Here is a 17,048-nt window from a genome sequence, read left to right on the forward strand (position 1 = left end):
CATCCACACCACCCCGTGGCACCCCAAAGACACCCCAGGTTTTCGGACCAAGAACTCAGGGTCATGATGGAGGAAATAATAAGGGTAGAGCCCCAGCTCTTCGGCACACAGGTGCAACACACCACAATAGCCAGGAAGGCGGAGCTATGGCAAAGGATCGTCGACAGGGTCAACGCTGTGGGACAGCATCCCAGAAACCGGGAAGACATCCGAAATCGCTGGAACGACCTACGGGGGAAGGTACGGTCGATGGTCTCAAGACACAACATCGCTGTGCAGAAGACTGGCGGCGGACCCCCACCCATTCCACCCGAATTCACTGCATGGGAGCAAGAGGTCTTGAACATCCTGCATCCTGCGGGCCTCGCTGGAGTAGGCGGAGGAATGGACTCTGGTAAGTCGAATGTCAACTACTCCCCCCCCCCAACCACCAGCATGCCAACCCCCACCCCCACCCTCACCCCCAACCCCCCAGCACACATCCTCCCTGCCAATGTCTCACCAGCACAACCCACCCAACCCAAAACCAAACCCTGAATGCCAACACAAACCATGGACACCCATCACCTATGCATGACCACTGCACATACCCATCCCCCCCCACAAACCACCCTCACAACTCCTCCCACAAGGGAATGCCAGCACTGGGGGACAAGGGCACCCACAAATCGAACGCCATGGAACACACAAAGCAATAACCATACTCTTTTACCCCTGCAGGGCCCGAACGCCAACCCACCGGCCCGGAGGGTCCAGATATGTCCATCCCACCCCCAGAACAGGCCCCCAGTGAGGACAGCAGCTCTGTCGACCTAGAACCTGATGACCAGCCCGGACCATCGGGGACCTCTGGACAGTCGGTTCCCCACACACAGACATAGGCCACAGCAGACCTAACCCCCTCTGGGAATATCAGCACAGCTCCCACCCAGCGGGCCCATGCCTCTGTCTCCAGGACAGGTCAATCAGCGGTGTGTCCGCCACTACAGGGCACCCAGGCTGACCCAACACCCCAACAACAACAGGGACCTGGGGGCAGTGGTAGTGGGCACACCATCCAGGGGACAGAGGCCCGGGGAAACAGGGCAACTGGGAGGGCTGCAGTGTGACAGGGGGGGGAGGACAGGCCCAGGGAACCGACTCTCCAAGAGGCCCTCACCACCATCATGGGAGCATACCACCGCTCCCAGGAGACAATGGCGACGGTACTGGCCAGGTTCCAGGAGATCCAGGCACAGCAGGAGGAACGGTACATGGGGTACAGAGAGGAGCTCAGGAACATCGTCCTGGCCCTCAACCTAATAGTCACCACATTGCGGGACCATGTGGCACCCCAAAGGGCCCCTGTCACCAGCCTGGACCAGGAACAGCCTACCACCTCCGCCGGCGCTAGTGGACAGGAGGCCCCCACACAACGACAGGCCACCAGAACCCCACCTCCTGCTGAAGATCAACCACCCGCAAGAGGAACCTGAGATCACAAAGGAAGACAGAGTAGGATGCCAAGACCCCCGCCAGCATAAGATACCCCCTGATGTCCTTCCACTGTCCCACATTGTCACCCTGTTCAACCTTGAACTGCCCCTGCTCCATCCTTCCACAGGCATATGGACAATGCACCTGTGCGACTGAGAACTGGACTCTGCCATGGACATTACTCCACCCCCACCCATCACCGTTTCACTATCATGGACCTATATGTAGCACGAAAAATAAATCACTAATTGCACTTAAAACACTCAGGAGTCTGCTTGTATTCTTAACAAATGTATTACACATAACGGATCAAAAATGTTCAGTTACATTGTGATGACAACATACCAATGTCAATGTGCTTTACTCCATGGGCAAACAAAGCAGAAGTCACGCAGTGGGTCATACAGCTCTGAAAAGGGAAGGGAAAGTCACAATTCAGTTGAAAGGAACTGGGGGGAAACACAGAAAGTAGAGATGCAGGAGGCCTGAAGCAAATGTAAAATGGCGTGCGGGATTCTTACCTGTGTGCTACTGAAAATACTGTTGTATGACTGTGTCCCTGTTGTCCGTGTCGTCCCCGTCGTCTTCCTCCTCTTCACTCTCCACAGGCTCCACAGCTGCCACAACACCACCATCTGGACCATCCTCCTGCAGGAAAGGCACCTGGCGTCGCAATGCCAGATTGTGAAGCATACAGCAGGCCACGCTGATCTGGCACAACTTCTTTGGTGAGTACATTAGGGATCCCCCTGTCATATGCAGGCACCTAAACCTGGCCTTCAGGAGGCCGAAGGTTCTTTCTATAACCCTCCTAGTTCGCCCATGGGCCTCATTGTACCGTTCCTCTGCCCTGGTCCGGGGATTCCTCACTGGGGTCAGTAGCCACGGCAGGTTGGGGTAACCAGAGTCACCTATTAGCCACACACGTTGTCTCTGTAGCTGTTCCATCACATAGGGGATGCTGCTATTTCGCATAACATACGCGTCATGCACTGACCCAGGGAACTTGGCATTTACATGGGAGATGTACTGGTCAGCCAAACAGACCACCTGGACATTCATAGAATGGTAATTTTTCCTGTTTCTGTACACCTGCTCATCGTCTTTTGGGGGTACTAAGGCCACATGGGTCCCATCAATGGCACCAATGATGTTGGGGATATGTCCAAGGGCATAGAAGTCACCCTTCACAGTGGTCAAATCACCCTCCTCATGGAAAACAATGTAGCTCCGCATGTATTTCGTCAGGGCAGACAACACTCTGGACAAAATCTTACAAAACATAGGCTGAGACATCTCTGATGACGTTCCCACTGTTGTCTGAAAAGACCCACTTGACAAAAAATGGAGGACTGACAGAACCTGCACCAGAGGGGGAATTCCTGTGGGTTGGCGGATGGGGGACATCAGTGCTGGCTCCAGCTGGGCACACAGTTCATGTATAGTGGCTCGGTCAAGTCTGTATCGAAGTATTATATGACGTTCCTCCATTGTCGACAGGTCCACCAGCGGTCGGTACACAGGAGGATTCCTCCTTCTCCTCGCAAGTCCCAGCGGACGGTGCCTAGGAAGGACAACATGGAGCACAGAGTCAAGCAACCCACAGGTACGTTCACCCAGCTTGCACAGTAAAAGAATTGCAATGCATTGAAAGGCTTGTATGAGTGGCAATGCACGGCCTAGGCCTGTGTGACGCAGTTGAAATTATGCCATGTGGGCCCTGGAAATGGCGGCTGCCTGACCTGAGAAGTGTGACAGTGGGATGTGAGGTCAATGCGCTGGCGTGGCACACCGTGGCGGGAGGCGGTCGAAGACCGCGGCGCCAAGCCTCATTGGTTAACATTGAACCCTATGGGTTTCAGGAGCCAATGACGAGGTGCGCCGGCGGTCGCGGTACGCACCGCCACAGTACGCACCGCCGCGGGCGTGACCGCCATTTCCTATCTGATTAATCACTCGAGACCTGATCATCCACAGGAGAGGACCTATACTGCAAGTGCTGCTGTGAACTCGGTCTGGAAGAGACAATGGCTGCTGTGACTGGGGAAAGGGCCCCTGCCTTCACTACAGAAGAGTTGGAGAAACTTGTGGATGGGGTCCTGCCCCAGTATGCGCTACTCTACGGTCCTCCAGACCAACAGGTAAGTACACAGGGTGCACGTTGAATGGGCTATGCCTGTGTTGAGTGGAGTGGAGATTAGATGGTGGGGTGGGGAGACAATGACGAGTGCAAGGCACGACAGATGAGAGCATGTGCCACATGGCAAGGTTGGGGAGGGGGGGGCAATCACATCTATCATGCGGAAAAATGATGATATTTCCAATTCCACCTTGTACATGTCAAATAGGTCAGCGCCCATCAGAAGATCGACATTTGGCATGCCATCGCCAAGGAAGTCCGGACCTTGGGGGTCCACAACAGACGGGGCACCCACTGCCGCAAGAGGTGGGAGGACATCCGCCGCGGGACCAGGAAGACCGCCGAGTCACTGCTGGGGATGGCCTCCCAACCTAGGAGGGGTGCCAGTCGTACCCTGACCCCCTGATGTCCCGGATCCTGGCGGTGGCCTACCCCGATTTGGATGGGCGCGTGAGGACATCACAGCAGACCCAAGGGGGTGAGTACCAGCACATTCTGCTATCTTTACGCGCAGTGGAGGTGTCTGGGTGGGGGAGGAGGGCTGTGGGTGACATTAGGCCAGGGCGCTTTCTGTAGTGTAGTCCTCTCCTTTAGCCATGTCCCTGTGCCCCCGCCCCCCACCTCTGTACGGTGACAAGTACAGCTATCCATGGTCCTGCATCACCCATGTGCGCGTTTGTTGTCCCTAGACCTGTTGACCTAGTCACAAGTACTGAGTAGTGTACCCCGATTGCGGGGCTTAGTGCATGTGGCTCCTGTGTCTGTCCTCTCCGCCAACGCTGTTGACAATGCATGCACTAAACCTGTCTTTATTTCTCCCCCCACCCTTTTTCCTTATCTTCTTGTGCATGTGTGCATTAGCATCATCAGGCGGAGGAGAATTGGCACCGGAGCACGAGGGAGCTGCAACTCACAAGGCCCCGGTGGGCCATGGCACAGACACCAAGGCCACCAGTGATACGGAGGGCGAGGGGAGCTTCACAACGGGGACCCGTGGTGACACCAGCGACACCGACACGTCCTCGGATGGGAGCTCCCTAGCGGTGGCGGCAACATCCGTGCCCCCCGCCTCTACAGGTACAGCCGCCACCCAGCGCACCAGCTCCGCCCTCTCAGCAGCCCCTCAGCCTTCGCTCCGTGCCCGCTCGCCCAAGAAGGCGGGCATCTCCTTCGCCCCAGGCACCTCAGCCCCTGCCCCTGTTACCCCTGCTGCCCTCAGTGCGGAAGTCTTTGACCTCCTGAGGACGCTCATTGTTGGGCAGTCTACCCTTTTGAATGCCATCCAGGGGGTAGAGAGGGAGGTGCATCGTAGCTATGCATACCTGGAGGGCATTCATTTGGGTCAGGCTGCCCATCAACGATCGTTCAATTCTCTGGCCTCAGCACTGACGGCAGCCATTGTCCCTGTTTCCAGCCTCCCTCTTCTAACTGCCTCCACCATGTCTCTGTCTCCTGTTCCTCAGCCTATCCCATCCACACCATCAGACCAGCCTGCACACACCTCAACACCCAAGGGCAGCTCATCCAGACATAAGCACCACAGATCACACAAACATTCACCCAAGCAACACCCAGATGCAGACATGCCAACAGCCACTACCACCTCTGTATCCCCCACCTCCTCGTCTCCCTCCTCCCTCCCTGTGACGTCTCTACTCACACCTGCATGCACACCACCAACAGCCAGTACTTCCATCACCAGCACACCCTCCAGTACAGTCCGCACACGTGCAGTCACCACCCCCACTGCCACTTACACGTCCCCTGTGTCCTCTCCCACTGTGTCTGTCACCCCCTCTTCCAAGACACACAAACGCAGGCAGCCACCCACCCAACAGCCAACCACCTCACGACAGCCTCCAGCCCATGCACCTTCACCCAAGGACAGCACACCTGACTCTCCTACAACCACCTCCTCTTCCTCCACTCCCATAACCACTACATCTATCCTTTACCTTGGTCCTAAAAAACTTTACCTCTCCACTCTTGACCTTTTTCCCTCACCTGACCCACCCCCTCCATCTGCTAAGAGTCCCAAGAGCGCCTCAGCCACCACCAGCCCGGCTTCAAGGGTCACCGTAGTGCAGGGATTTTGGAGTCCCCCCTTTGCCAGCAGTGATACATCGGTCAGCAGCAAGGGGACAGCCAGCCCCCCCCCTGGAAAGAGGACACATAAAGTAAGGGGCCGCCACGAGAAGACTGACACGGCTGCCCCCAAGGACCAAAGTTCTGCCACTTCACCTGCCACAACATCCAGGGGAGGCACGGCCCAGAGAGCCACATTGAAGGAGGGCAAGGGCAGCAGGGTGGAGAAGTCAGCCAGCGGGAGCGCGGACCAGGAGGGCCCCACAAGCCCCATCCCGGGTGTGAGGGAGGAAACCCAAGGGCCCAGGACACCGTCACCGAAGGGTCCAGCAACTGCACGGTCGGAGGGCGACTGAGCAGGGAGTCCTGGCCAGGTCTGACTCCCTTGACTTACAGAACAAGCACCGCTGAAGAGGGCCCCGCCGTCCAGGAAGGCACCGCTGAACAGGGCCCCGCCGTGCAGGAAGGCACCGCTGAACAGGGCCCCGCCGTCCAAAAAGGCACCGCTGAACAGGGCCCCGCCGTGCAGGAAGGCACCGCTGAACAGGGCCCCGCCGTCCAAAAAGGCACCGCTGAACAGGGCCCCGCCGTCCAAAAAGGATCCGCTGAACAGGGCCCCGCTGTGCAGGAAGGCACCGCTGAACAGGGCCCCGCCATCCAAAAAGGCACCGCTGAACAGGGCCCCGCCGTCCAAAAAGGCACCGCTGAAGAGGGCCCCGCCGTGCAGAAAGGCACCGCTGAACAGGGCCCCGCCGTGCTGAAAGGCACCGCTGAACAGGGCCCGCCGTCCAAAAAGGCACCGCTGAACAGGGCCCCGCCGTGCAGAAAGGCACAGCTGAACAGGGCCCCGCCGTGCAGGAAGGCACCGCTGAACAGGGCCCGCCGTCCAAAAAGGCACCGCTGAACAGGGCCCCGCCGTGCAGAAAGGCACCGCTGAACAGGGCCCCGCCGTGCAGAAAGGCACCGCTGAACAGGGCCCCGCCGTCCAGAAAGGCACCGCTGAACAGGGCCCCGCCAAGACAGGCACCGCTCCGCTGGGCCCTTCCTGTCAAGCACCGCTCCGCTGGGCCCTTCCTGTCAAGCACTTCTCCGCTGGGCCCCGCCGTCTCAAGCACCGCTCCGCTGGGCCCTTCATCTCAAGCACCGCTCCGCTGGGCCCCGCCGTCTCAAGCACCGCTGGCCCAATGACAGTGCCGGTTCTGTGTCGAGCTACTGTTCACGCTGCACTCGGCCCACCCTGCCTCCTCCATTGCCTGTGTAGACTGTTATCCACTTGAGAGACTGTGGCTTTGCACTCCCCAGGATTGAACAGTGGGCAAGCCACCCACTGTAGAGACTTGTGAGACTGTGGCTTTGCACTCCCCAGGATTGAACAGTGGGCAAGCCACCCACTGTAGAGACTTGTGAGACTGTGGCTTTGCACTCCCCAGAATGGCACAGTGGGCAAGCCACCCACTGTAGAGACTTGTGAGACTGTGGCTTTGCACTCCCCAGGATGGCACAGCGGGCATGGTGGCCCCTTCGTGGATCTGGCGTCGTGGACTCATGTGGCTGTGGTGCCCCCCTTCCCTTCCCCCTGAGGTGCCTGTAGTTTTCTCATCTGATGCCCCTGCAGTGTTCTCTCCAACGGACTCAGGTCTCCTGTGTGGGCTTTGCCCATGTGTTGATACACTTTGGCCCACGGACTGTTGAAATTTCAGTGACTGTGCTGGACTTCTTGGCTCTATTTATCGGTTACGCAATGTTTAAACTTGAATTTTTTTTTTTCATTTTCCTATTTTACCATGACTTCAATGAACCTATTTTATACATAAATTTAGTTTCTCACTTTAATTATATCTTTTCATTATTCCGGGGGGTTTGGGTGGTGTCACTTTGACTTGGTGCTCTGCATTGGTGTGTAGATAGTTGGGGGGTGGGTGTATTGCGTATGTGTGTGCCCGTAACCCTTTTTCCTCCCCCCTCCCCTGTGTCGTAGGTGCGGTACTCACCGTTGTCATCTGCGCCGGAGTTCGTACTCGTTGTAGATGAGCAGGTAGACGAGAGCAGGTAGGATGTTCAATTCGGGCTCCATGCTGTCCTCCGTCCTCTTGGAGTGTCTAGAGGTGAGCGTTTTCCCGTTCGTAGTCTGTTTCCGCCGTGTTTTTATCGGCGGTGCTCCCGCCCCGGAAAAGGTGGTGGATTGGTGAGTTGTGATAGGGTGGGCGGTACGTTGTCTGCCGCCTGCCTGTTGGCGGTGACCGCAGCGCTGTTTGTCTGTCCCGCCGTGGCGGTCGGAGTGTTAAAGTGGCGGCCTGTGTTGGCGGTTCCCGCCAGGGTCAGAATTCCTTTTTTTTTACCGCCTGCCTGTTGGCAGATTGGCTGCCGCTTTATCACCGACCGCCAGGGTTGGAATGACCCCCATAGTCTCCCTATGCCACAGCTAAGTTTGTAAGCACATAGCAAGTATTGTAAGGTATCTAGCATAACACTTTAAAATGTTGTCTCTTAACCTGTGCAGGTGCTGTTTTGGCTACCTAGGGCCATTGCAAGCACCTGCCCCATGAATCAAGGATGCAACTGTTACATGCAGGAATGGATGTGACCATGATGGTGCGTCTTAATGATAACTTAAATATGCTGTTAGCCCTAGTGCTCCATCTATGTATACTGCTGTACACAGGACACAAATCAATGTTAAATAAAGATAAGATGTTAAGATATCAATACATTTAATATCACTCTGGTGAAGGTAGTGGTCACTAACCCATTGCAGGTTTGCCTGGGGTCATCTGTTAGTAAATCTACATATCATCTGATGTGAATGGCTATCTAAATGCAAAGGTCAAGGAACCCATCTCTGGTGCAGAGTAATGCAGTGCACGGAATTGCTATATATGCAGTGACTCTCAGGATCCATCACACCCGTCTGGCCTGCTCAAGCTGGACTCCAGATGCTCCAACTATAGGCAAGCAGATGTTGCAAAAACATTTTCCAAGGTGCATTGTGCATGAGCCACACATATTGTGTTGCTAATATTACCCTAAGTGGGAAGATGTGCCCAGACGTGGGTCCTCTGCTCACTGTGCCACTAGATTCAAGCTAGTGTGGTTGATGAAGGGTGATACCCTGAAACCAGTCTGTTAGAGATGGGGTCTTTGGTTGGCAGTCAGGTTACCCCCGTCCAAGCAAGGGCCCTCACTCCAGTCAGGGTAAAGGAGAATCACTCTCAGCTAACCCCCACTCGCCCCCTTGGTAGAGTTGCATGAGCAGGCGGGCTTAACTTTAGAGTCTAGATGTAAAGTATTTGTACCAACATACACAGTAACTCAGTGAAAACATTACAAAATGACACAACATAGATTTAGAAAAATAGGAAATATTTATCTAAACAAATCAAGACCAAAATGACAAAAATTTAACATAAACAAGTCAAGTTATGAATTAAAAAGCAAAAGAGTCTTAAATCCTTTTGCAAACAGATAAAACACTGTTAGCGTTGAAAAGCACCTGGGTAGCGTAAAAATAAGACACACGGGCAAGTGTGCATCGAAAAAGGTAAGCAGTGCGTCGATTTCTCACCCGCAACCGAGTTCCAACGTCGTTTCATTTTCTCCAGTCAGTTCGGCGTGCATTGTTTTTCCTCCCCACAAAGGAGCAATGCGTCGATCCAGGCAGCCCTCGGGTCCGGGCAGGTGTTGCGGCATTTTTCCATGTCCAGCAAGGTTTGCGTTGAAAATCATGCCGCACGGTATCAATAAAACCGCTCAATATGGGTTGTTGCAACGTTATCAGCCTCCATCAGTGGGTGTTGTGCGTCGTCTTCCCAGCTACGTGTGTCGATATTCCAGCCGCAAGCCGGTGGAGCGTCGATTTCTGCCACGAAGCTGGCGGAGCATGGTTTTTCAGCCACGTCTCGAAAGGTGCGTCAATATTTTCCCCGCACAGCGGACTGTGCGTGGATTTTCAGTCTTGGTCTGCCAGCTTCACCTTCCATGGCCCCAGGAACTGGATAGGGCACCACTTGGCAGGGCAGGAGTCTCAGCAGAGAGTCCAGGTGCTGGCAGGAGAAGTCTTTGATGGCCCTGAGACTTCAACAACAGGAGGCAAGCTCAGGATGAGCCCTTGGAGATTTCTTCACAAGCAGGAATGCACAACAAAGTCCAGTCTTTGTCCCCTTGCACAGGCAGAAGCAGCAGCTGCAGGATAGCTCTACAAAGCACAGTCACAGGCAGGGCAGCACTTCTCCTCAGCTCTTCAGCTCTTCTCCAGGCAGAGGTTCCTCTTGATGTCCAGAAGTGATCTAAAGTCTGTGGTTTTAGGTGCCCTTTTTATACCCATTTGGCCCATTTTGGCCTTCAGGCTTACTTCAAAGGAAAGTCTCTCTTGTTGGTGAAATCCTTCCTTGCCGAGGCCAGGCTCTAGACACACACCAGGGTGTTGGAGACTGCATTGTGTGAGAGCAGGCGCAGCCCTTTCAGGTGTAAGTGACCACTCCTCCCCTCCCTCCTAGCACAGATGGCTCATCAGGATATGCAGGCTACACCCCAGCTCCCTTTGTGTCACTGTCTAGAGAGAGGTGCAAACAGCCCAACTGTTAAACTGACCCAGTCAGGGAATCCACCAACAGGCAGAGTCACAGAATGGTTTAAGCAAGAAAATGCCCACTTTCTAAAAGTAGCATTTTCAAACACACAATCTTAAAACCAACTTTACTAAAATATGTATTTTAAATTGTGAGCTCAGAGACCCAAAACTCCACAGGCATAACCTCACACCTGCACTCCGAGAGGTCACAAAATTTGACACCCTTTCCGGCTTGCGGATTAACTGGGATAAATCTATAGCATTCCCCCTTACACAGGCCACAAATCAAATAGTCATGGATTTCCCTCTCAAATGGGAAATGGACTCAGTGCGCTACCTAGGCATTCAAATACACACAGACCCTCAAATAGTCATGAGGGACAATTACAGAAAAGCAATACAAAAGCTGACAGAAAATGTGGAGGGATGGATTAGTCTACCATTTTCCTTGGTGGGATGCATAGCCCTCATGAAGATGGTGATATTGCCAAGATTTTTATTCCTGTTCCAAAACCTCCCTATTCTGCTTCCACAGACAGTCTTTTCCACCTTGAGGACCCTGCTCATTAAGTTAGCATGGGCTGGTAAGCAGCCCAGAGTACGGTGAAAGGTACTGACTATGAGATGGGCAGATTCAATGCACCGGACCTGGAGACATATTACACAGTAACACACTCAACATTTGCACATCACTGGACACACTGACCCCCTGAGATGCGCTATCTGATATTAGAATGAGATATTTCAGTGCCGCACCCTCTGCAAAGTAGGTTGTTTCAGCCCTCGGTCCGCAGACATGGAACACTTGACTCTCTCAATACTACCACCCACGCATGGCACAACCTTGTGACTAGACAAGCGCTACCCCAATTATATTCTCCTCATATATCGATTAAATGGTGCACATGGTTCCCGTTGGGGCAGGACAAAAGTGCGGTCGCAGCCTTCCGTAGTCTGGATATCAAGACAATGGGAGATTTTTTTAGCAAAGGGGTAATCCGTAATTGGGCAGCAATCAAGGAACAGTTACAGGAAATGTCCCCACTCATGCAATCAGTACTACACAGCATACCACACTATGCGCAGACTGCTGGGTGATGAGTTGCAGGAACCACCTGAAATGCAAGTGGTTTCCATGGTTATTGCGGATCTCCATGCCTGCAAACGAATGACTAGATTATATGCATACGCACAAGAGGCACTAGGGACGGGGTAATGAAATCTAGAGTGGAATGTCAATGGGATACAGGGACACAGTTCACGCATGCATAGTGGCGGTACTGCTGTGTGGTGACACAAACTATATTACTAAATGGACAGTATTGTTTGATCCACTTCAAATATATCAACAGGACATACTAAACACCTCTTAGACTAGGGGACTATGCTCATATGCAAATCATGCACTATCAAGTAGTGTGTGTATCCCCCTAGCAGGGTGTCTGTGCCTCCAAATGTTTATAAACCTTGTATCTGATGCAATGGCAATCACAGTTCTTGCGGCGGTGGCCGTCCCCCTGTGTGTGCCCTGGATCGATTTGTTTCCGGGTGTAGTATGCAATTAAAATCACATCTCCAAATTTGCAGTAGGCTCCCCCATGCCATGGCTTTCGTGGCTAAGTCTAAATAAAACTGGGGGTCATCATAGTTGGGACCGTAGAGCCCAACCAGTAGGAAAGTGAGATCTCCTTTGTTGCATCGTGCTAGAATGTACCTGCCCTGTGGACCATTCTGGAGTTCCTCCAAATGTATGTAAGATTGTGTAGCCACCCATATCATTATTCCTCGGGTGTGTGAAGTGAACCCAGCTGTCAAAACCTGACCCCTCCAACCTTTAAATGTGAGGACCTTGCTATCAGGGGCTAGGTGTGTCACCTGTAGTATTGCTAGATCCATTCCATGCTGTTGAAAGTAGGCTACCACCTTCTTCACTTTTCTGCTATAATTCAACCCTCTGACATTCCATGTTAACAACCTCACGGTGTTGGCACCCACCTGATCGGCGGTCTCCACTGCCTGAACAGTCATGTTATGCATGTTGTACCATGTTCTGTTATCTTTGTGTGCCTACTGTGAGTTGGCAACTGCTGCATTACCCCAACAAACCCCTTTAATAACTTAACAAACATGTCCCACCCTCCCACCCAAAACAGGCTGCTCCCCAATTTTCCTGTCTCTATGTGTGTGAATCCTCCCCTTCCCCCCCAATATCCCATTCTTTAGTCCCCCCTTAGAACAAGTGGAATACATGTTGGGGGTGGATGTTGTCCGATCTCCTCATCTTCCGTGCCCAGCCTGCCACCTTCAAGATTAGTATGCCTTTTAATGTGCAGACATTACTCTCCCCTTTACTACGGGGTGTGTATGTCTGCTGGTAATGTTTTCCCCTCCCAGCACCAGCGGCGCTGGATGAGCCTGCCAGCCAGTAGCCAGAGACTCATGTACCTATAGTGTCCGCTTCGTTTCGAATTTACATGTACCTTTCACTCTTTAATCTCCACCAATATTTAATGCAGTATTGTATTGTTTACACAATATCAGTCTTCACCATCCCTACCAAGGGAGGACATGCCGGACTTATCATGTTGCCCTCCTTTAGCAAACTTTTGTTACAAGAACTGAGATAGTAGCTTGGGATATGTAAAGAGCATTGGTTTGCCATCCACACTACCCGTAGCTTGGCTGGATAAAGCATATTATAGTCCATTTGTTGTTCCCGCAATTGATGCTTTGCCTGGGTGAATTGGCGCCTCGGGTCCTGGACCTGCTGCATGAAATTTTGATAGAGAGATATATCCATTCCTTCCTGTTGTAGTGTCTTTAGCTCTCTCGCTCATTGCAAGGCCGCATCTCAATCCCTATAGTTTAGTAATTTGGCTATCACTGGTCTGGGAGGTGCCCCCAGGGGCGGGACATGCCACCAGTGATCGGTGCACTCTCTTCACTATGAACATCTCTGAAAAAACTTGGCAGTCAAGCAATTGAGTGAGCAGTTGTTTGACAAATTTCTCCATGTTGTCAATGGAAGTGGATTCAGCAATACCCATTATGCGCAGATTGTTCCGTCGGGACCAGGCTTCCAAATCTTCGACTTTCATCCTGTGCATGTTAGACTGATTTGTTGTCATAGTCGTATCATCTTCCATGTCCGATACGCATCGCTCTGCCAAATCCAGTCGCTCAGCTTGTTTGTCAAGTCTTTCAGTCATTTTATCCATCCTGAAGAACAGTGAATCGATTTTTTCATCAATTGTGGCCAAACTTTTCTGCATCGCTGCTCGTATCTGCATAAGTTCTGGCTCATTTTCTGCATTTGGGGAGGCTGCGCTGTGGTCCGGAGTGTCCATTTGCTCCTCATGTGTTTTATTGGCTTTCCTTTGATAGAATTGGAACTTGGGCTGATTTTTGTTGCTTTTGCCCTTGATGGTAGACTAGGCAAGGGGACCCGGCGTTCCTGCAACCCTGTAGCTGCCCAGGTGGAGGAGGGCAATTATCAGTTCATTGTTGTGAGAGCTGAGCTTCCCCCCACCAGCAGGCTGCCCAAGCAGTAGCAGTCACGCTCAGCTGCTGCTGTCGGTCTGCTTTCATTCATCTCAGGACACTCCATGTCCTGTCCACTCCGCTCGGGCCCGCCCACCAGTAGGAGCGTGCCAGGCCACACCTATGCGTAGTGTTTGAGGCCCTCCTCTCATTTCAGCCGGCCACCACCGTCATTCCCCAGGGGAGGGGTGGGCCAGCCCACCCCCAGAGGTCACCCCACTGCTCAGGTCCCAGCTTGCCCACCTGTTCAAGTCACCTCGGGCACTCCGGCTCTGCCAGTCCACCTACCGCCTCACTAGTTTCCTCTGCTGCCAGACTTCATGTTCTCTAGGACGCGCACAGGACCACCGCACCTGATATCTCAGTCTTCAGAGGAAGCCAGATCCCCAGGCACGTGTCTATCCACTCCTCGCCTGTGGCAGTCTCTGGGGGGGGGTACATCATGGACGGATCTACAGTGTTTTAGGCTGCCGGATCATGTTCGGATTGATGGTGACCGGAGGAGCTTGTTTATTGCATGGCCATCTTACTTTCGGGCAAGCTCCGCACCCCCAACTTAGGGCCTAGGCTATGTTGACTTGGCATAGGACTGCACTGCAAGTATCCTTGTAGCATTGTCTGATGTCTAAGTGAAAGGGCGGGAATGCACTGTATTCAGTCAAGATAATGCATTCCTATTCCTTCACCCTGCACTGCTGCCTCTTCGGAAGACTAGCACCAACACATACAACCTTGCACCATAGTACAAGGGTGATGGTGTTGTTGCTAGGATTTGTGCTGGAAGGGATAACTACCTGGACAAATACAATCCTGTGACCCTTTCTCCTCTTCACATGTGTCCTGCAGAATACAGAACACATGTAAAAAGGAGAAAACTGAGAAATCGCTGTGCCTCCCCTGAGGAACCATAAGGACTTTGTGCATTCCCAGATCTACACAGTTTTGATAAATCTAGTGAAGCATAAATGTTCATGAATGTTGGAACCAGCCAACACAAAGCCCATGTAATGCCTCCATAGCGCAGAGTAGAGCAATGCAGCTCTTTGTGTTGCCTTGCCTTACTCCATATCTATGAGGCCATTGAAAGTCACGAAAATTGACTTAGAGTAACCTCATATGTATGATTTTGTGATTAGCGCCACTGGAACATCACTAAAAGTGATGCCAGTGTGGCACAAGAAGGTCATTATTATGGCCCTTAATTACTCTTAGGGTCAGTAATGTCACCCATGTGGACTCTGCCAGTATCCTACCCAGCGTTACTCAATCAAAAGGATTTTGTTTGAGAGTGTCTGACAGTAAAGTGTGGATTTTGGTATTGTGTATGTTGTGTCCATACTTTGTCACTGTCCCATACATATATTGTCCTGTGTCATTGTTTTGTATTGTTATTTGTCATTGTACTGTCTGGAGTAGATCTAGTTGAGGTTTGTCTGATGGTATTGTTATAGTTTGTGGGGGGTTACATTTAGGATAGTTATTTGATATTTTTACGTAGGGTTGGCAATATGTCTGGGAGGGGATGCAATTTTCCAGAGTCCGAGTTTAGAGGGCTCATATGGCCCATCGCTCACTACCTCCCACAGATGCTTGTGGCTGGAAGCAGTGTGAGCCAGGGCTACCCTGCACAAGACAAACTGGGGTGTAATCATTTAGTTAATAAAAATGATTATGGTGGTCATTTCGACCCTGGCGGTCTGAGACCGCCAGGGCTAATAGGACGGAAGCACCGCCAACAGGCTGACGGTGCTTCCAGCCCTATTACGACCGCTGCCGTTTTAGCCCCGGCGGTGATAATCCGCCAGGGCAGCGCTGCAAGCAGCGCTGCCCTGGGGATTATGACACCCCTACCGCCAGCCTGTTTCTGGCGGTTTGCACTGCCAGGAAGAGGCTGGCGGTAAGGGGTGTCCTGGGGCCCCTGGGGGCCCCTGCACTGCCCATGCCTCTGGCATGGGCAGTGCAGGGGCCCCCTAACAGGGCCCCAGCCAGCTTTTCACTGTCTGCATAGCAGACAGTGAAAAGCGCGACGGGTGCAACTGCACCCGTCGCACGTCCGCAACACCGCCGGCTCCATTAGGAGCCGGCTCCTATGTTGCGGCCTCATCCCCGCTGGGCCCGCGGGCGCAAACTTGGTTTGCGCCCGCCGGCCCAGCGGGAATGTCATAATGGGGGCCGCGCGAGTGCGGACGCATTCGCGGCCGCGCGAGTGCGGACGCATTGGCGGCCTCACGGCGGTTACCGCCTGGCGGGCGGCAGTAGCCGCCCACCAAGGTCGTAATGACCCCCTATGTGTTAAACCATTATTTACAATGCTATCTTCTATTTCATGTCTCATAGGAGCACATCTTCCATTCTTATGGGGAGAGGTGCAATCGTTCCTGGACCCCAATGCTACCATTAAGTGTAATTTGTACATGAATTTACTATTATGATGTCTGTGTTTGATCTATCTGGAAATGATCACCTGTCCTGCGGGGTGGGAGGTAACACTCAGCTACCATCAATGAGCTGTCAGTCTGTGATTCAGCACAGAACCTACCCAAAGTTTGCTTAGGACAACTCATGGACTAAAGCCCTCATTTACAGGAATTTCTTGTAGGGCAGTGCAGTAAGTCACCTTGCAGCACTGTCCTATGCTAACCTGAGATGGCAGGAATGCACCACAATTATGCAATACAGTGCATTCCTGCCCTTTCTCCCTACCCGGTGCCATTTCAGCTGCCTGGCACAACAAAGGCACCACTGCACTATCGTGCAAGGGTGCTTCTGTTGCATGCAGGATTGTTTTTGTGCAGAAAGGGGGATCTTCCTGCACATATTCAATACTAAGCAGTGTTTCCCTCTTTCTATGTGTGCTGCAGAATGCAGGAAACATAGCCAGAGGAAATAAATGAGGAGAGTTACACATCACCTTGGAAGGCGTAAGGATTTGGCACTTTCCTAGCGTTACAATAACATTTTAATCTAGGGCAGCCACAAACTCCTTTTGTGTTGCATGGAAACACCCCTGCAACACCAATGGAATACTTCCTGAGCGCAGAGTAAGCTGATTCAGCAAATTGGGCTTTATCACCTTACTCAAGACTTATGAGGCCCCTCAAAGCCATCGAGGGTTGCTTTGTGTGGCTTCATAAATCTGATTCAGTAACCTACATCATGCTTGTTTCACTTTCCGTGATGCAAAATTGATCGGAAAGGCTCTCACAAATAACCCCATAAGAATTTTGAGACTGTAAGATG

Source organism: Pleurodeles waltl, chromosome 2_1 (genome assembly GCF_031143425.1).
Source record: "Pleurodeles waltl isolate 20211129_DDA chromosome 2_1, aPleWal1.hap1.20221129, whole genome shotgun sequence".
Taxonomy (NCBI): domain Eukaryota; kingdom Metazoa; phylum Chordata; class Amphibia; order Caudata; family Salamandridae; genus Pleurodeles; species Pleurodeles waltl.